General features: G+C 39.0%; 1 protein-coding gene across 2 annotated transcripts in view; it reads left to right on the top strand.

Moving 5' to 3' along the window:
* Positions 1-8092: 8092 nt before the first annotated feature.
* Positions 8093-17656, top strand: part of asic4a (acid-sensing (proton-gated) ion channel family member 4a) — a 159375-nt gene continuing 149811 nt past the window's right edge. Inside the window, exons 1-2 of one of the 2 annotated variants that reach the window (XM_086051420.1) lie at positions 8093-8153; positions 9115-9251. The gene's annotated coding sequence lies outside the window, so the exon portion shown is untranslated. Of the gene's footprint in view, positions 8154-9114; positions 9252-9410; positions 9538-17656 lie in introns of those variants that run through there. The other variant, XM_086051421.1, reaches the window with a different exon arrangement.

The raw sequence follows: 17656 nt of genomic DNA, 5'->3' as shown, positions 1-17656 counted from the left end.
AAAATAGCATTTGGCTGTCGGGCATCGCCGGTGAATGCTAATGTTTTGCTAAACTGCACTGTGAAACATTAAAGTGTGCCAGTTCCCTCATTCCCCTAACAGGTGTGAAGCAGGTGGTTGTTGTGGTTCTCAAACATTACGTTTCTGACTTATGACTTTGACAAATTCAATGCGTGAAGTCCCCTCAAGAGATTGGCGCACCAAAGATGAATTAGTCTGAAAACTCCGTCAAGTTAATTTGTGTGAACGCACCAAACCTGATGGCACGTTATCAGGAATGAAACTAGTTGGAAACAATTCCATCTACTCACAATACTCCCTCCTGCTAAGTGGATATCAATAATAAATTAGCCAGCTAATGAGCTTTAAATAATGTTTATGAATTATGAAAGGATGAGGACGGACGGGGGATGGAAGACGATGATTTTTATGAATAAGGACGGAAGGGTATGACGGAAGGGTGCCCAGGTCGTGGACGTAGGACAGACCGGCAAAATAGGCTAAAGTGCCCATCTCTGCAATTAAGTATAGTATAGTTCTCAGTCTTTGCAGATATTTTAAGCAATCAACTTTAAATATGTAGAGTGTATTTAGAAACAAATCTATGATATCACTTTACAGAGCCAGATGGATGTTAATTTGACTGTTTATTATGCAAGACAAAACACTTCATTGCTTCAATTGCTGACAACTTAATTGGGTCTCGTATGTTTTCCTGAGGTGATCTTGTGTCTTTCACACTGTTGAAGACTGAGGAACTAAGCCCGGTCCGAATCATCACAGTGAAAACAGCCTTAGTTCCACTTCTCAGCAGAGTGAATTTTCATCACAATTCTTGGCCGCTTTATCCCGTGTCCCTCTTTGGTCGGTGCTTCGAACAAGGGATTTAGCACAAGCGTCGGATGAAAACAAGAGAACCTATTTCAAGTGGGCTGGTGTAAGGGCTTGAACACTTTTGCGAAAGCTTGTTCCGGGAAAGATTTGCTCACACAGTAGACACATAAAGATAAAGAAGGAAATTATGAATACTGAAGGCTACATGTTGTTGGTGCCAAAAATAACACTGTGCTATTTTGCCAACAATAATATTGGGACAGTCTCAATAATCTCAATAATCAGTATATTGTAAAGTGAGGTAGCTAAAAATGGGAAACTTGTAATAAGGTCATGTAAATGTGATATATATGTATGTAAAGAAATGTAATAGAATAATATCTAATACCTTCTTATTTTACTTTTGTTGCTAACCAGAGGTGGATATTCCGCTATAGATTAAGCAAAACTGGTCAAGTCCGAGGCGGCAGAGCGTTGACACACAGAGTGTAGACTTGTCAGTCACAGCTACTGTCTCGGATTGGTCGGATTGGTTTTCCCTTGGGCGCGGTGGATTCTTGCAAATCAAATTAAAGGCACAAAATGGGGCTGAGAGGGATGACTTTTTTTTTTTTTACGTAATTTTGCGCTTGTACTACTCTCAGGTCATACTGACAGGTTTAACTAAAACAACCAAATTTTTATTGAAAACTGCAAATTCCTTTTTTGAAATCCCCCTTTAAAAATGACAAAGCTGGAGTTGGCCCACTGTTGTTTTCAACAGTTACACACATGAAATAAATGTATACAAACATACATTTCCAGTCCAGTGAGTGTCTGTTTTGTTTTATTTCACAAGTAATAAAACATTTTTTCTTTGGTCTTCAGTCACTCAGGGTTTAAAGAGTGTTTCATAACTCCCTGTTCGTGTTTCAAGCCGAAAGGCCAGTGAAGCCAACTGGAAAGATTATTGCTTCCCACCGGAGGGTGTCCATGGTCCAACAGAAACCTATTGCAATATTAATTTGACATGCACAACTGCATCGCTCGCATCCTCAAAATCAATAATGGTTAGTCAACAGAACTAACATTTGGCAGTCGGACATTGCTTTCCTCTCACAGAGTGACGGAGAATGTCGGTGTGTGTGCTTATGTACGTTGTTTCCATATACAGAACGATCATAATTGTGCCTATTTAGTTTGTTGAAGTTGGAGAATATGGAACACAGTATGTCTGGAGTTCTGCTGTTTTGGCATGCAGAGGTTTGGCAGACATCCCCTGCTTTGTCATCGACCTTTCCACTGTATATACAGTGGATGTCTTGTCGAACCACGTTTCTGTATGGTGTGTTACACCCCATCAACCTGTGAGCTTCCTGGCCTCCGAATGACTTTTGTGCTTTGCATATTCTCGCCCACCAGTGTAACTTTCTAGAAATGCACTAGTGTTCAAAAGTTTGGGGTCAGTTAAAAATGTCTTGTTTTGTTTTGTTTCTAACCACATCAACAACATCTTGATTGTATTTCTGATTATTGTAAAATCCCGTGAATAACACTCTTTTTTTTTTTTTTTTTTTTGGGGGGGGGGGGGACAATCCCAAATTGGGGGCGGGATTTTGGCGGAGCGTATTATGCATGGTTGTGTGTTATTTACAGGATTTTACTGTAATTTAATGTAATGACCTCAAACCTTTTACTTTTTACTAGAAAAATTGGGATTAACCTTGTTTTGCCTTATTTCTTAAAGAACAAAAAAAACTATAATAATTTGCATGGACAACATGGTGGGTTGGCACTGTAAATTCTGACCTTGTGGGTTTGATCTGTGGCTCAGGCCTTTCTGTATTGAGTTTGAATGTTCTCCCAATGTTTGTGTCGGTTTTCTCCGGATCCGCTGGCTTCCTCCCACATTCCAGAAACATTCACGTTAGCTTAATTGAAGACTAAATTCTGCATAGGTATGAATGTGAGTGTGAATGATTGTCCCTAAATGTGCCCTGGGATTGGCAACCAGTCCAGGGTGTAACCCATTTTTCGCCCAAAGTTAGCTGGCATAGGCTCCTGCTCACCTGTAACACAAATAAATTGAACATGCAGTATCAAAGATGGATTAATGGATGCAGTTGCATGGTGTTATTTTGGACATTTTTTTTTGGCTGATGAAACATGAGGATTCTGAAGCATCCTGCATGCACCCATACAAGCAAAAACTATGATAGATTTTCATGGTGCTTGAATGTCTTACGTTACTGATTAAGGCTCAGACAGCCCTGGTTTAACAAAATTCAATTTTACTTGACTGCGCACTTTGAGTTTTGATGATGTTGAAAAATGTGATAGTGTGTTATTAAGAAGGGGGTAGAGGTGACTAATCACTGAAAATTAAGTTACAATTTGAAGAGTAAGTGCAAGTACAGGTAAGATGTAATATATTTTTATTGACGTAGTTGACTTCCTTTTTTATTTCTTTTCTGGGGAATGTTGTTTGTATCCAATAGAGGGCACTGTGGCTATTCTTTGAGTCCAGCCATGTCCTGTTGCTCTGTGTGTGACCTGCTTTGGACTTCAGTACATATTATGTACTGTGTTCAAGCAAAGCAGAGCTGCATCTGCATGACTTTATGGCACTCGGTAAAGAATCTGCAGCACAACATCAGACTTCTATCCTTCCACTTGCACCTCCACTATAAGGGCTGCAAAATTACCCATTTATACATCACCGATATTTGTTATTCAATGACTGTAGGAAATAATCTTAGAATCTTCTTTTTTTTTTTTTTTTGCATAAAAACACAATTTTCAGCTCTGATTTATACCCGTCATTTTCTTTCGCTGTAGTGCATAATTGTCGCTGTCCGATTGCACATTGCAGCTTTTTTTCAGGAAAATCAGTTTGACAGTGAAGGATTCTTGTATAATGACACACTTCAAACACCACTATCATTAAACAGCTCCAGTACCAGCAATCTATCTTTTTCACAGCTTTTGTGCATTTTTTTCAAGGACACTGGCCTTTGCTAATACGGCCAAAATGCACATAAACGACAACAACACAAAACACTCAAGAGACTCCATTCAACATGGAAGTAAACAGATAGTTTTTGATCATGCAAATGGTATTTGGTTGTCCATCACTGCTGGACTTGAAACAGAAAGACTAGTGGACTAATTTGTCCAGCCATTTCTAATCAGTTAATATCAGCTATGTTCTAAATTTTCCAATCGTCTTATATGTGCTAAGATGAGGACTGAAAAGATGACAAAGTGACTCTTTGGAGGCAGTGGCAAAGACACAACACAAAGACAAAGTGGCTGTCATAAACAACTACAGTTCAGTGTAAAATGTGTGCGAAGACAAGCGGAAATAAAACTGTTTCACTTAATGATCCAGAATAGTTGACAGTACTGATTTGGCCAAACATTAGCCTCAAGGCTAGATAGTGTTAGCATGGAGCTACCATTCCAGTAATCAAATTGTACATTTCTGACGTTCTTGTGTGTTTACTTTAGTACAACAGAAGCAATCGACTGATATCCAACCTAAGTACTGCATTTTTTATAAATCTGTGTTTATGAGTACTAAACAAAAATGTTGAAAATGGAGATCCTGTTTGTACAGAATGTTACTTTTTTACATATGTTATCTGTGTTCTCCTGTTAAATCTGTGTAAACAACTCATAAATACAGTACATATTTTGACGAGTATCTCCACCAACGGTCCTTCAAAACCGCTACTCACATCTTAACTGTTTTATAATTACTTAACTGCATTTGGATATTTTGAGGAAGGCCAAAGAGGTGATGAAATAGTGATGCACAGCAGACTTCAGAACTTTGGGCTGCTCTCTCCTGTCTTGTGAAATGCGCTCGTATCAATAATCAGGCTCAATTTGAGCATTTCCCCCATAAGTAAAGACCTGATTCTCAGATGTCTTGAAAAGATTATCCCGATTATCCTTTAATGTCCTGCGTTGTGGGGTTTGTAAAGAGAGATTTTGCCTCCCCAATCTGCTCAGTAAACGGTCCTAAATGTTCTAACCCGTTCAATATTTACGATGGCAATTCCTTATGTGTTTGGTCAATGCCAAGTTGGGCTGAGCCACAAACTCCAGGAACTTGTGACGTGAAATGGAATGACTGTCGATCAGGAAGTGTCTTGAAGCTCACGATATTGCCGGACACAAATGGAGGAACAACTGCTTGTGTTGAGTATTGTGTACAATCACCATCACCTCCCCCCCAGCTGCATCCCTGTCTTTTAAAAAAAGAATCAGGTAATGATAAGAAATTTGGTCATAAACTTTGTGTAGCTACCATCCCTTCCATTTTTTATGTCTTCTTTGCCTTCCATGTTGTTGCAACTGTTTATTGTTTTCCCTGTTAGACATTTGTTTGCACGGATCTCCAGAGATTCACACGGATGTCATTCCTTTTTGGTTTACCAGACACTGTTGGTCATTGTAGGTTAAGTCTCAGGTGTTCCTGCAGCCCCGTGGTCATTTTCTTCCTCATTGCTCACAACTATTGTCATACTCCATACGTGGTCTTCCTTTTGCACTGGTGTGGCCCCCTTGTAAGCTTTGCCCCCAGGCCGTCTGCCTCGGGTCCCTCCACTTCATGACTCCTAAGTACCCAGGCTACTCTGCTCGAGCACTCGGCAGCCAACGGGCCCACCCGCCTGGGGTCTTCTTCACAAGCACTCTCCAGCTGTCGTACACCCTGTACTCATGTCATCTGTCTCAACTTCTGCTCATCACTCTTGAGTCTAGCTGTGAATTTATTTGGTTGAGCCAACTTCCATACTCTCAGATTATGTTATTGTTTCAAGAGTTTTCGTAATGATGTATATATGTATACTAATGCAGGGATATCAGCCGAAAGACATTATGGCAAGTGAATATCTTTTGAATACCCAAAACAGAAACATTGGAGAATTTCAAGTGGATTTTCTCAAACAATTGCCTTAATGTGCATGTCAGAAATGCTCCAAAATTGCATTTCTCATTAATGATGTTGTGCATCCACCTCTTTCCACCACATTTAATTTATTTGGCCCGATATGACTGTGCAAACTGCTGTTTTTTTTACACTTCACTACAGGTGACTCCAGTGACTAACAACTGTTGTTACACTTGGGGGCACTAATGAACCTGGGACTCCCCTCTAGTTTTTGTACAACAGGAAAAGTCCCAGAGATCAGCCACTAACTCCCGTTGCACTTCTCGCCTCGATTGTTGTTATCAGTGTTTAAATGATATATCTTCTAAACAAATTAAAAAAAAAAAATACATAAATAAACAAACATCTTTCCGCTCTGGAAATATGAGAAATTTGATGAGTAAAGGACTTAGCTAAACGCTGCAAGCCTTTGAAACATTGATCTGTGTGTGCAGCACTATTATGAGGGTAGTGATGTATAAGTGGTTGAGGCGAAAGTGCGGCGCGCCACAATGCTCTTGGAACCATTACCGGCTTCAGTGATGCAAGAAATAGATTCAATGTAGAACATTATACCACTGAATAGTTCATTAGATGAGTTTTAATTTGACTGAAAACAAAGTGGTCGCTGAGCGACGAGTAGCCGAAGAAGTGTTAATTCAAAAAAATGTTACATGAACTGCAAGGATAATGACTACTGAGCTTGAGCCGCGGGCTCAGGGACGCCTGTATGAAACTGTTTTTGTCGTTTTTAGGACATTATACCACTGAATAGGTGGGTTTTAATTTACCTGAAAACAAAGTGGTTGCTGAGCAACAAGCAGGGTAAAAAGAGTAGTAGTCTAAAACCGTGTTTGTCGTTTTGTGTTCTCCAACATTTACGGTTAAAACTAAGACGCAAAACAACCAACGCCGGATTTACGAGCACCTATTCACTTGCAGAAGTGGCCTCTGAAACATTTATTTCTGCTTTTCATCACACCTCCTCCAATTACTTCGTATTGATGGTGAGTCATGATTTTGATTTAAAGAACCATGTTTCATCAATATTGAATTATGAAGGAGATCTTACAAGTAAAGGAGGCCATCATTTGCTGAAAAACAACATGACACGAGAAAAGAAAGCCGAAAATTTTGTAGGGGGAAAAAAAAGGAAAACAACTCGTCAATAACACATCATGTATCAAACATAGTAGAAGCAGTGTTATGGCAACGTACGATGCTGAGTGTTATGTTATCTGAACATAACAGTCTCTATAGATAAGTGCCCACACTCTGCACCTACAACTCTTCTAAAGTTAAGCCGTGTTGAATTTACCTCACAGTGCCCGCTTTATGTACCTGTTTAACACATGAGGGAGAGAGAGATTTTCTGGTAACTGCACACTGCAGTGTGTATGTGAATAACAGGCTCTTTTTCATGTTGTGGTACAAGAGATGCATTAGTGAAATAGTTGACAGAAAAACAGTATTATCAAACACGATTTTAAGTTTGTGATTAGCCCCTAAAAATTGACGTATTCCACATATTATAAAATAATCATAAAGGGCAAATGTCATATTTTTGTTAAACCTTTTAAAACAAAAGTTGTGTACTTAAATCAGCACCATGATTGTTATGTTTTAACTTCATTGAAACGCTGCATAAAGGCAAAGCCATAAAATCTCCAACCAACATATTTAACGTATATGTTCCCCAGCTGTAAAAGCCAAGTGTCAAAAGGGTCAAAAAGTAGTATCTCTCTGAGTGTGCACCACTTTTTTTTCAAGCCTTTGCACATGTCGCTGCCATCCAGCCGCCTTCCGACTGTCAGAACGCTGCTCCCTTGCTATTCCAAAATGCATTGTCTGGGCTCCACTTCCTTTCATTATGTTCCAGTTTTTAACAATTTATCTGCTGTCCTTTTTCCTCCTGCCCATACTTCCATCTGTTCTCCTGCTGCAGGATTTCATACTGCCAGTTTGGCAAAGCATAAGCTTAGCCTGCTGGACAAACCTTGTGGATACTCCACCTTGGATGCCATCCTGCACTGCTCCTAACCTGCTTTGTAACCATTCTCAAATAAAACCTGGTGTAACAAGTTAAAAAATACTTAATTGTTTCAAGTGAATGTCGATTCATAAGGTCATAGTTTAATAAATAAGAATTGTGTTTAACCTTAAAATATGTTTACCAGCAATAAGGTTATGATGTTTCTCAATATTGGAAGGTTGTATATTGGATAATGTTATTAGAAAGCAAATAAGTACTGTAGTTGTGGTATAATATTTTCTGTTGAAATGTATTTTTGATTAATAATAGCACATCCGGGGTCGAAGGACAGGAAGTTAAGTACGTTTGGGACGGAGATCGCGAAGGAGGAGTGAATTGAGAAAAGAGAAAGAGAGACGATGACGGCAGGTGAGTGGAGTAACGTTTAGAAGTGTGCAGAAAGTGGACTTATCACTGTTGGCGAAAGGGTTCGACCAGGACTCTTTGGAAAACGTTGGCAGTGATAGAGTTATTCAGTTTGAGTGGACTACTCAGCAGAAGACTTCCCTTCGTGGAATTAGTCGCTAACACAGTGTTATCAGTGCGTATTGACTTGGCTACGCCGCTAGGTTTGAGTGTACAGTAGTTCGAAATAAAAGCGGCAGTGAAATGCTTCCAAATCTATACAAATGTGCGAGCTCATATCTATGCACCCATACCTCATCAGTACCATGTGAAAGAGTTTTTTTTTTTTAAAGCAGATGAAATTCTCAGCAAAAAAAGAAACCGCCGAGTCCAAAAACTTTGGGGGGGAAAAAAAATATTGTTTTTAAATAAAAATGAAGAAAAACTTTATTTGACCTCCTTATTTCACATTTTCACTTGTTGTTATGGGGGCTTCATTTTGCCATCACTAATTTTAGGCCACTACGTACATAAGCGTCGATCTGGTCTCGCCAGTAACATTACGTGACACTGGGGTATGTGACTTAAGTGGTTGCCGGCTGTAGGGAAAATTGATTGGGCCGTTACATTAATATTGTGTATGTGGACATTTTGTGTTAAATATTGGATCAGTTCAAAGAGATTTATTTGTGAAACAAAGCAATTTGAGAGAACAATTTATTTTCTAATTTTTTCCATTTTTTATAATTAAATGTTCTATGTTTTTATATAGGTAAGTGTGTTTATTACTTGGAAATTTGTGTTATATGTACTATTGATCATTTTGAAGTCCAATAATTTCATCAAAGATATTAGTGTCCTCGAAGAGTAAGAGTAGCTTTTAAGGTATTATTAGTGTTATACTTAGTGAGAAGGATAAATGGCACTGATGATCAATGGTTGAATACCATATTTTCCGGACTATAAACCACGACTTTTTTCCTAGGTTTTGAGCCATGCGGTTTATAGTCCGGTGCTGCTATTCTGTGGATTTTTCTTCCACCGCTCGTGGCGCTCCAACCGGAATTACAGTACAATTCAATACATTTGCTGGATGTGACTGCTGGTGGAGGAGTTCAACAGGTGAGGGCGCTATGCAATTGCATTAGGTGCTGTAATTCTTTGATCTTATGTTTTCCGAGAGGTCCCTGAAGTGCACATGAATGCGATTGGCTCATGTTACTTCTGTTGTTTCAATGTGAAATGCTAGTGTTGAGTATTACAGTTGGCAGCATGTCGTGTGTTAGATTGGCTGACTTTATTAACATAAAACAAGACAGGTGCATAATATGTAGAATGTAGTAGAACAATAGATGGTGGAGTATTAGCTGACCAACTGGAGCGGCAACCGGCAGTGAAATGACGATAAGTACGGTTTATTTTCTCTTGGTTCTGTTCCGTTTTAATCAGCAACGTTGCTGCAGTGTTAAAAGGCACTGTTAGGAAAGAATCTGCTCAGGTACATACATGTACATTTACAGTTTATAATCGTTCTGTAAATGCAATAAATATAAAAGTTTTCAACATAGATTGGTGCGCCTTATATAACAACAGTGCAGCTTATAGCCCGGAAAATACGGTAATTAAATTACAATTCAGTACGTTTTGACAAACCTAATAACATCTAAAAATAGATGCACATACTATAATCACAGGGACTTTCTTTGTGAAAAATTGGCACTTTCTTCATAGAAGTAAAGAACTCAGGTTAGCCACCCCTCATTATAGTTACACATGCTAGAGAGGCGCTACACTTGTAAAATTTACAGAGTGCTTAGCTGGTTCACTACATTTTAGCTCCTCAAATTGTGAGATCCAAAGCAGAAAAATAGTGTTCGATCAACCTTGAGGATTGTTTGGAAAGCAATGAAAAGCGTGTGTAAAATCTATTTCAAGTTCTCATCCTAGAAAGTATAATGCAAAACCCAATCCATTAGGTCAATGCAATTATGAAACACTGCATACATATTGCATTTACCTACTAGGCAATACTTATTTGATGAAGTGGAGGCTTCACAGACAATTTTACTCACTCTAAGCACCTCTTTTTCTCCCATGAGGCCTCTTACGGGGGCTATCAGTCAGTCAGTTGCAGTGGTTGCCCCGGTGGATTTGGAACTTTAAAATTGAAGGATGACACAAATGTGTCATCAGTTACTTGATTGAGCTGAACATCTATTTCCCATATTTGGCCAATTAAGCAAACTGTGTGGATACATACTCATTACTACAAACCCAAACATCAATTTGTGCAAACAATATAATTGTTGTATGCCAATCTTTATTTGTTAGAACAAAACAAAGAGAGACTGTCACTGACAGTCAATTCTGTTTCTCTAGAACAAACAGATGCACATTTAGGCCTAAAGAAAAAACTTGTGGAAAATTGTGTTTTTTAACCAGAAGCCTACTATACTGTTGGGGTGACTTTAAGATATTGCTCAACACTGAATAGTGCGACTTTGTGGTGAGCATATTAATAACCCATGAGACTTTGTCAACGTCCTGTGTGGCAGTCACATCTTCTCGTTTGTTCAGAATGAATATTGGCAAGATGCAATGAACAAGAAATCAACAATAGAGTAAAAGACATATGGCAGACAAAATATCCCAAGGTACGACCGATGGCAAAATTCTTTTCAAATGCATATAGTTACCTTTGGCTTTCTTTTTATATTCTTAGACAGTGAGCCTTTGTTGTATTGGATGGGGATAAGTTGATGAATTATGTATATATCGTTGGAAAATTGGCTTTCATGAAGCGAAAGTCAACTTCCCCGAAAAACTTGGCAATATGTTGTATGCACCTTCACTAGACTAAACATGGCATCCTGGTTAATATTGCGTATGTGGAATATGAGTTAAGCAGCAGAATCCACCTGTCTTTAGCCATCTCAGGGGACGGCCATTTTGTCACTTCTGTCGACTAGTGGGCCTGCAAGCAGAGCTGCGCGTTTTACTAAAAATTTGCGGTCCGTTTATCACCTTCCGCCTACAGCCGGGGGTACCCTTCTGCCATCTGCCCACCATTTTGTTTTGTCCAGCCGGCTCAAATAGTAATTGGTCCGACTGTCATTTTAAACGGGCTTCCGCTAGCGTTTCCGACTACCAACTTCGACAAAAAAAAAAAAAAGCCCCCCGCAAAAAGGTCTTTGCAATTGCTTGATAATCAATAATATAATCAATAATCTGATAACTGGCAACCCAGAAAACTAACTATATTAGTCTTTACTTTTCTGTGCTGAATATGAAAGTTATTTTCTAGGAACTGTATAGAAGGTGGAGGACAATAAACGTCATGTAATCCATCATTTCATTACTGTTTACAGTCATGGACATATTAATTAGCTATACGTCTTCCAATTTTCCGAAAGTCAATATTAAATAAATACAATGTTTGTCTTCTGTTCATTTAGAATGATAAGCAGGAAAACCACAGCTGCTTCTGCTCTACAAGCTCAGAGTAATTTTGGAGCATTATGTGGAAACTCAAAATAAGTGAGATTAAAAAAAAAAAAAAAAATCATCACTGTTAAATGAACAACTATTGTTGCCATGTGATTTTAATATTGACACAATGCAACTGTAATAAACATAATAAGCAGATTACAAATGATTATTGTCCGTGACGGCATTGTACAACCAGCCATGTTATAGCTGCGACTCGTAGCTACTGATGGCCTGATATGATTACACGAGTCATACATTGGATACAAAAAGGAAACTGTTATCTTGTTTTCCACAGATACTCATTTTTTGAGAAACCTGCTCATCATGTTGGTAGTGAAGTTTCTGTAGAAGAAACATTAAGAGGATAGCACTGTGGGAGTGACAGGAAGGAAGCCTAGTTTGCCCTTGGTGCCGTTTCATCAATGGTATTCCGCGTTTTTTTTTTAAAGAGCAATAGAGCAAGAAATTCCCAAATGCTATAAACCATAAAGGGCCACATTGCTGTGCTAATACGTGAATTGAAAATATTAGAGACCTTACAACTGCCATGTAAAGAAATCCATTTTTACAACAAATCGTGCACTGCAGATGAATTGCCTGTTGCTATTGTAAATATTTGTAGCTGGCTCTAAATCATTTTACAATAACATCTAACATCAGCATTATCGACTTAGTTCTGCTTGGTAACGCATTTTAAAGACGAATATGACTAATTGTGATACCAGACCGAGACCGAGACCTCAATGGCAAATGAGCACTCTGCTGTCCAGAAATGGCTCAGCTCCTTGAGAAACTTCTCGAGCACTAACAAAGCAATGGCGACAGCCTCAACTGATGCCAGGATCACTGAATGGCAGTACCGATTATGATCATCGTTGGGCTATGGGTCAGCGAAGGATTCTGCAAAAAAGAAGTGGAATATTTCTACTGTACATCGCATTCATGTTTGCGTGACAAACCACAAACAATGGAATGGCCAAGTTCCACAATGTCCTCAAGCTGACAAAATGCCACCACGCTTGCCTGTTCTAATCACAGGAAAGACCCGATACAGATGACAGGAGAAGTGTACTTGTAATACCCTCAACCCAGAGCCTTCTCTGTTGGGAAATCTGTTTACTGACATATCAAAGATCTCCCTGTTGGCATGGCAGCCAGATGGCACACGCAACCAGTGATGGCACACCTAATGGCAGTGGCAGACAAAGTGGACACCATCACCTTATTATACCTCTCTGACATTCTATCAGCCCACGCGCGTTCATTCACTCATGTAATGTAATTACCACCGGTGTCAATTAGATATGGCAGTCAGATCTCGATTGTGATGCATCATGTGAAACATCATGGACAGGTTGGGATGCGAGAGAGAACGTTTGTACCCGAGGCCTTATTAAAGTCTACGATGATGTGGTGATATCAACGGTACTTTGACAAAATGCATCAAAGTTGGGAAGATTGACAATATGAAAATGTCTCGGTTGCAGTGTGAGGTCTTAATATCAAGGTAACTAAAAAATAAGAGGGCCTTTTGGAGGCTTTGTTGAGTGGACATAATTTGTTCCTTCCATTTCTGCTGGTAGCTGGATGCCACAAACATTCATTTCTGGATGCCAACACATTACAAAACACTCATTGAGACAAAGAAAAATATAAATAACACATTTTAGTGAAAATGGCTCTAGCTACATTTTCCTTCAGGACTAATGCCACTGCCCTATTATCATTATCTTGAAACACGTCAACAAGCCTAGTGATTGATAGACAACACAAAAAAGTCACACACAAGTATTGTGTAATAAAGTAAACTACATTTCCCAAACAACTGTTTAACATATCTTTTCCCGTACAGTTGTACCGAAATAAATTTAGATTTAGAAATGTAATTTGAAATTGACCCCAAAAGCTCATTTATGAAATTAATTGACAAAAAGAGGAACATTTTGATTATAATTATTAGGGATGCTCCGATCATGATTGGCCGATTTTTGTGAAAAATTGCGTGATCGGAATATTCGATCAAAGCCTTTTATTGCCGATCAAAACATCCGGTCACCCGCAGCTCATGCTTGGCTGCCGCGAGACGAAAGGGCAAAAAAGTTGATTTGTTTAATACACGACGACGTCCCTCTGTCCAAAAGCATCACTCGCGCCGCCCTGCACGCAACCGCGGCCGCCCGCCCGCCCGCCCTACATTGACTCCAATGGCCAAAAGTTTCAACACACCCAACTTAATCCGACATTTGAAGAACAAGCAATTGGGAGACTATGGTGAGTTTACGAGGCTCACCGCATTGAATAAAGTCAAGGCGGACACAGCGCATATAAGTGGCATTATTGCCACATGCAGCGAGACGCATTGAAGGTCACTTGTGGCCAACAGAACCACTATATCATTTCGTCATTCACAAAAAGATTAACGGGTGACTTTTTTTCTCGTTGACAAATGCACAAGATAGTTTGTCTATGCACAAGACAATAAAGTTCCTGAGTCATTTCAATTTAGGAACTCATTGAATGGAGACTTTTCACATTCAGTGTACACATTCGGTTGCCAGTGCCGCCGTGGGAATGTAACCAGTCTTAAAAGCGAGGACCTGCAGTGTAGTTGCTGGTTCTATAAAATACAACAGTGCATCTATTTTCATGTGATTATCATAGAATCTGAATGTGTAATTTTCATTACTTCATTTTATTCCTTTGGATGTCATATAGTGCCGAAACACACACGTAAGTAAATATTGTAAGTGTGTGTTAATTGTTTCTGGAGAAAACAATTACTCCACAAATGTTGCTTTGCTTTTGTGCTTTCAAGTCAACTGCATTTAAGAATCCTCTCAGACTTACTGCTCCTACTCTGACACAGAAATAAAACTTAATTGTCAATCAGTGAACCTTTATCATGCCTCTTTATCAAGACCTTTGCGCTGTTTCATTAGGAATTCATCTGACAGACACATAAATGCTTTTACTAGGTTCCTTTTCAAGTTTCTTTGCATAAACCTTGCACTGTTTTAAATTGACTTCCTGATTCTGTGATGGAATGAGGAAAGAGCTTTTTGATTATCGTTGAACAAAACAAAGCGTCCTTTTGTGCTACTTTGTGCAACCTTCTTGTTAAAAGCCCATAACTATTAGTATTCTTTTATTTATTCCCTTTTTGAATAATACCCGGTGATCAGAGATCGGAAATCCAGGTCCAGGAAGTAAAAACCCGGCCACAGTTTGGCTTTAGCCACAGGTGCTTCTACTCAACCGGCAGGTAGATGACCTCAGTTGATTAGAAGCACCTGTGGCTCAAGCCAAGCTGTGGCAGGGTTTTTACTTTCTGGACCTGAATTTCCCATCTCTGTCGGTGATCATCTTTTCCCTAAGTCCCACTCAGATTCCCAAATGCATTCCCCATGCAGAGGTGGTCGGTAGCTACTTTTTTTGACTAAGCTATTTGGAAATACTGGCATACATTGTAAAATATTAGAAGTTGAAGAAAAAAAAAATCACATCACACGAATCACCAGTGTTCGAAAGTCAAGTCATCAAAGCAATCCTTTGATACTACTATTACTACTACTACTACTAATAATAATAATAATCATCATCATCTCAAAATTAGGTGTCTCCTTTAACCACCTAATTTTGCACCAGTCAGATAGGGAAAATGATTAAACACAGCATCATCTCAAAATTAGGTGACTCCTTTAACCACCTAATTTTGCATCAGTCAGATAGGGAAAATGATTACACATCAACAATGTTATACCAATTCAGAGTGAGTCATTTTTATTGTTGGGGAAATTGGATCTGCTGTGCAAGATGAAGAAAACGCCATAGATGGACATAAATAAAAACGATTTAAAAAAAACATGACATCATCATAACAAGGCGGGATACATCCTTTGTTGCAGTACTGTACACCAATACTAGTGTTGTATAAAGGTAAGCCATAGTAATCCTTGAATTTAATTATACAACAGTTAGTTCCAACCAAGCAATATGATTGGACAAGAAAGATGATATATTGTACAACAGCAGTGGGACTTTTATATATCATCACTCTGCCTTACAGGTGTTCTAAACTGTTAATTCAGCCTACATCAATGGTCAGTGGTTATCTAATATTAGTGTGGGTTGTTAAAAATGAGACATGTCTCTGCACTCAGCTTCCAGGTGTGCTCGTGTGATTAAATGACACGTTTATCATACATAAATGACACATTAGGTGCACAAACAGGAGCGAACACTTGGCTAATGCGGCTAAAGAGTGCACAGTCGTCTCTTCATTTGGCTTCATTTTGAATTTCCGGATTACTTTTTGAACTTTTTTGTGTAGTGGAGCACTTAACGTGATGCTATGTGACGGGAAGCAGGCTAATCATCCCCGCTCATTCTGCCAAAGTCAAACAGTTCAACTTTTCGATGTTGATGCCAAAGCTTGGGCTAGTTAGCGTGCCATGCTAACCGCTGACTCCGCGGCTAACACCACTGCTTGCTGCTATTTGTCTTATAATGGATTAAATAATCAAACTGTGATGTCATTTTCAGTCGACAGCAAGTGGCAGTACAAGGCAAAATGGCTGCCCCTTGAGACAAATAAAAACAAGTAACATGTTCTGCTTATTTCTTACTCCACAAAGACAATATTAATCAGCATACTATGTTTAGTTTAGTTCGGGGCGCATCGAACATACTATTGTAAAGAAAACTTTTGACTTGACTTAACTCGTTAAAGGTTGGGTCAAGAAGACTTTCTGTCTTCTGTTTTACGCTATTTTAGTAATTCTGTGCTCCAGAACCGTGGTGTAGATGGAGCTCTGACAGGTACCAAATAAGAATGAATAACTCTAAAGAATTGAATATGCACGATTAAAACCAAACTTTGAGACACCTCACCGAAGGACAACTTTAATGCTTCAGCCAGTTGGAGGTGGAACAGGCTGGTCAAGCGTTCATCTCACCACCCGTGAGGCATGGTGCTGTTTCAATGCTTTGAGAAGGACCACTGCACGGCTAAAGACTTGAGTCTGTGAGTAATTTTATCACTTGCCTTTGAACTTAATCCTTTCAGCAGCGGCTTCGGCCTTCAGGGTCTGACAGTCATATTGGATATATGAATAAACCAAGAAATCTGCATAAAACAGCGTATTGAAGAATCAAAGACTGCCTCCCCAATTTGGTTTCACCTGGTTCTGGAGAGTGATTGGAATTCGTAGGAGACGGACAATAGCGTAACATACAAATCCCCCTTCTCCCAGTATAAAAGACACACAATTTGAGAAGAACGACATGCGGAGGTATTTGAGTGGCCGTGACAGGAACAAGACAGGAAGAAATTCTGTTTATAATGACAGCACAATAGTGTTGAATTTCTACTCATTTTAACTTGGGCTGGTGGTCCCATACATCAAACAAATATAATGAACAGTCACACAATCTCACGAGATCCATTTAAAAAACTGTATCAAAGATTCTGCTTTGACCATATAACGATAATAATGTATGGGATGGCACAATGGCATTCCCAGTGACTGATGTGCAACCTTTTAAGATAAAACAGCTTTTGAATAGCCGTCCACTGTATTGTAGTTCAATTTTTTTGCAATAAATTTAACAGTATTGGGTGCATGTTGAAAATATATATGAAAATATGAAGCATTTCATACATACCGTAGTATAGCTCGTACATTGCAGTGGGCTTGTTAAATGAATACAACTAAATAGGGACATACATTTAAGATATTTTCATTATGTACTGTATATTAAAGAGTCTAAATAATCAGATGTCGTAATACCTTATTTTTATTCTGCTTTTTATTTTTTTCCCTATTTATGTTGCAGTTTTTTTTTTACACATTTCTCCCAATTTTGTAGTAGACCTGCGTGGAATGTACGCCATTCGGTGAAACACATTTTTACACTGTATAAAGTTTCCCGAATGACAACAGGGCTACAGTGCAGTAGTTCCAACAACCTTTCATTTGATTAGAGATCACGAAGCATCAAAGCAGACTTACCCTGCTTCTGTGGTGTAAATAACTCCC

The sequence above is a fragment of the Filicampus tigris genome, chromosome 14 (genome assembly GCF_054856515.1).
Source record: "Filicampus tigris isolate MCC_2025a chromosome 14, RoL_Ftig_1.0, whole genome shotgun sequence".
NCBI lineage: Eukaryota > Metazoa > Chordata > Actinopteri > Syngnathiformes > Syngnathidae > Filicampus > Filicampus tigris.
The sequence above is the reverse complement of the archived record's forward strand: the minus strand, read 5'-3'. Positions and strand labels throughout refer to the sequence as shown.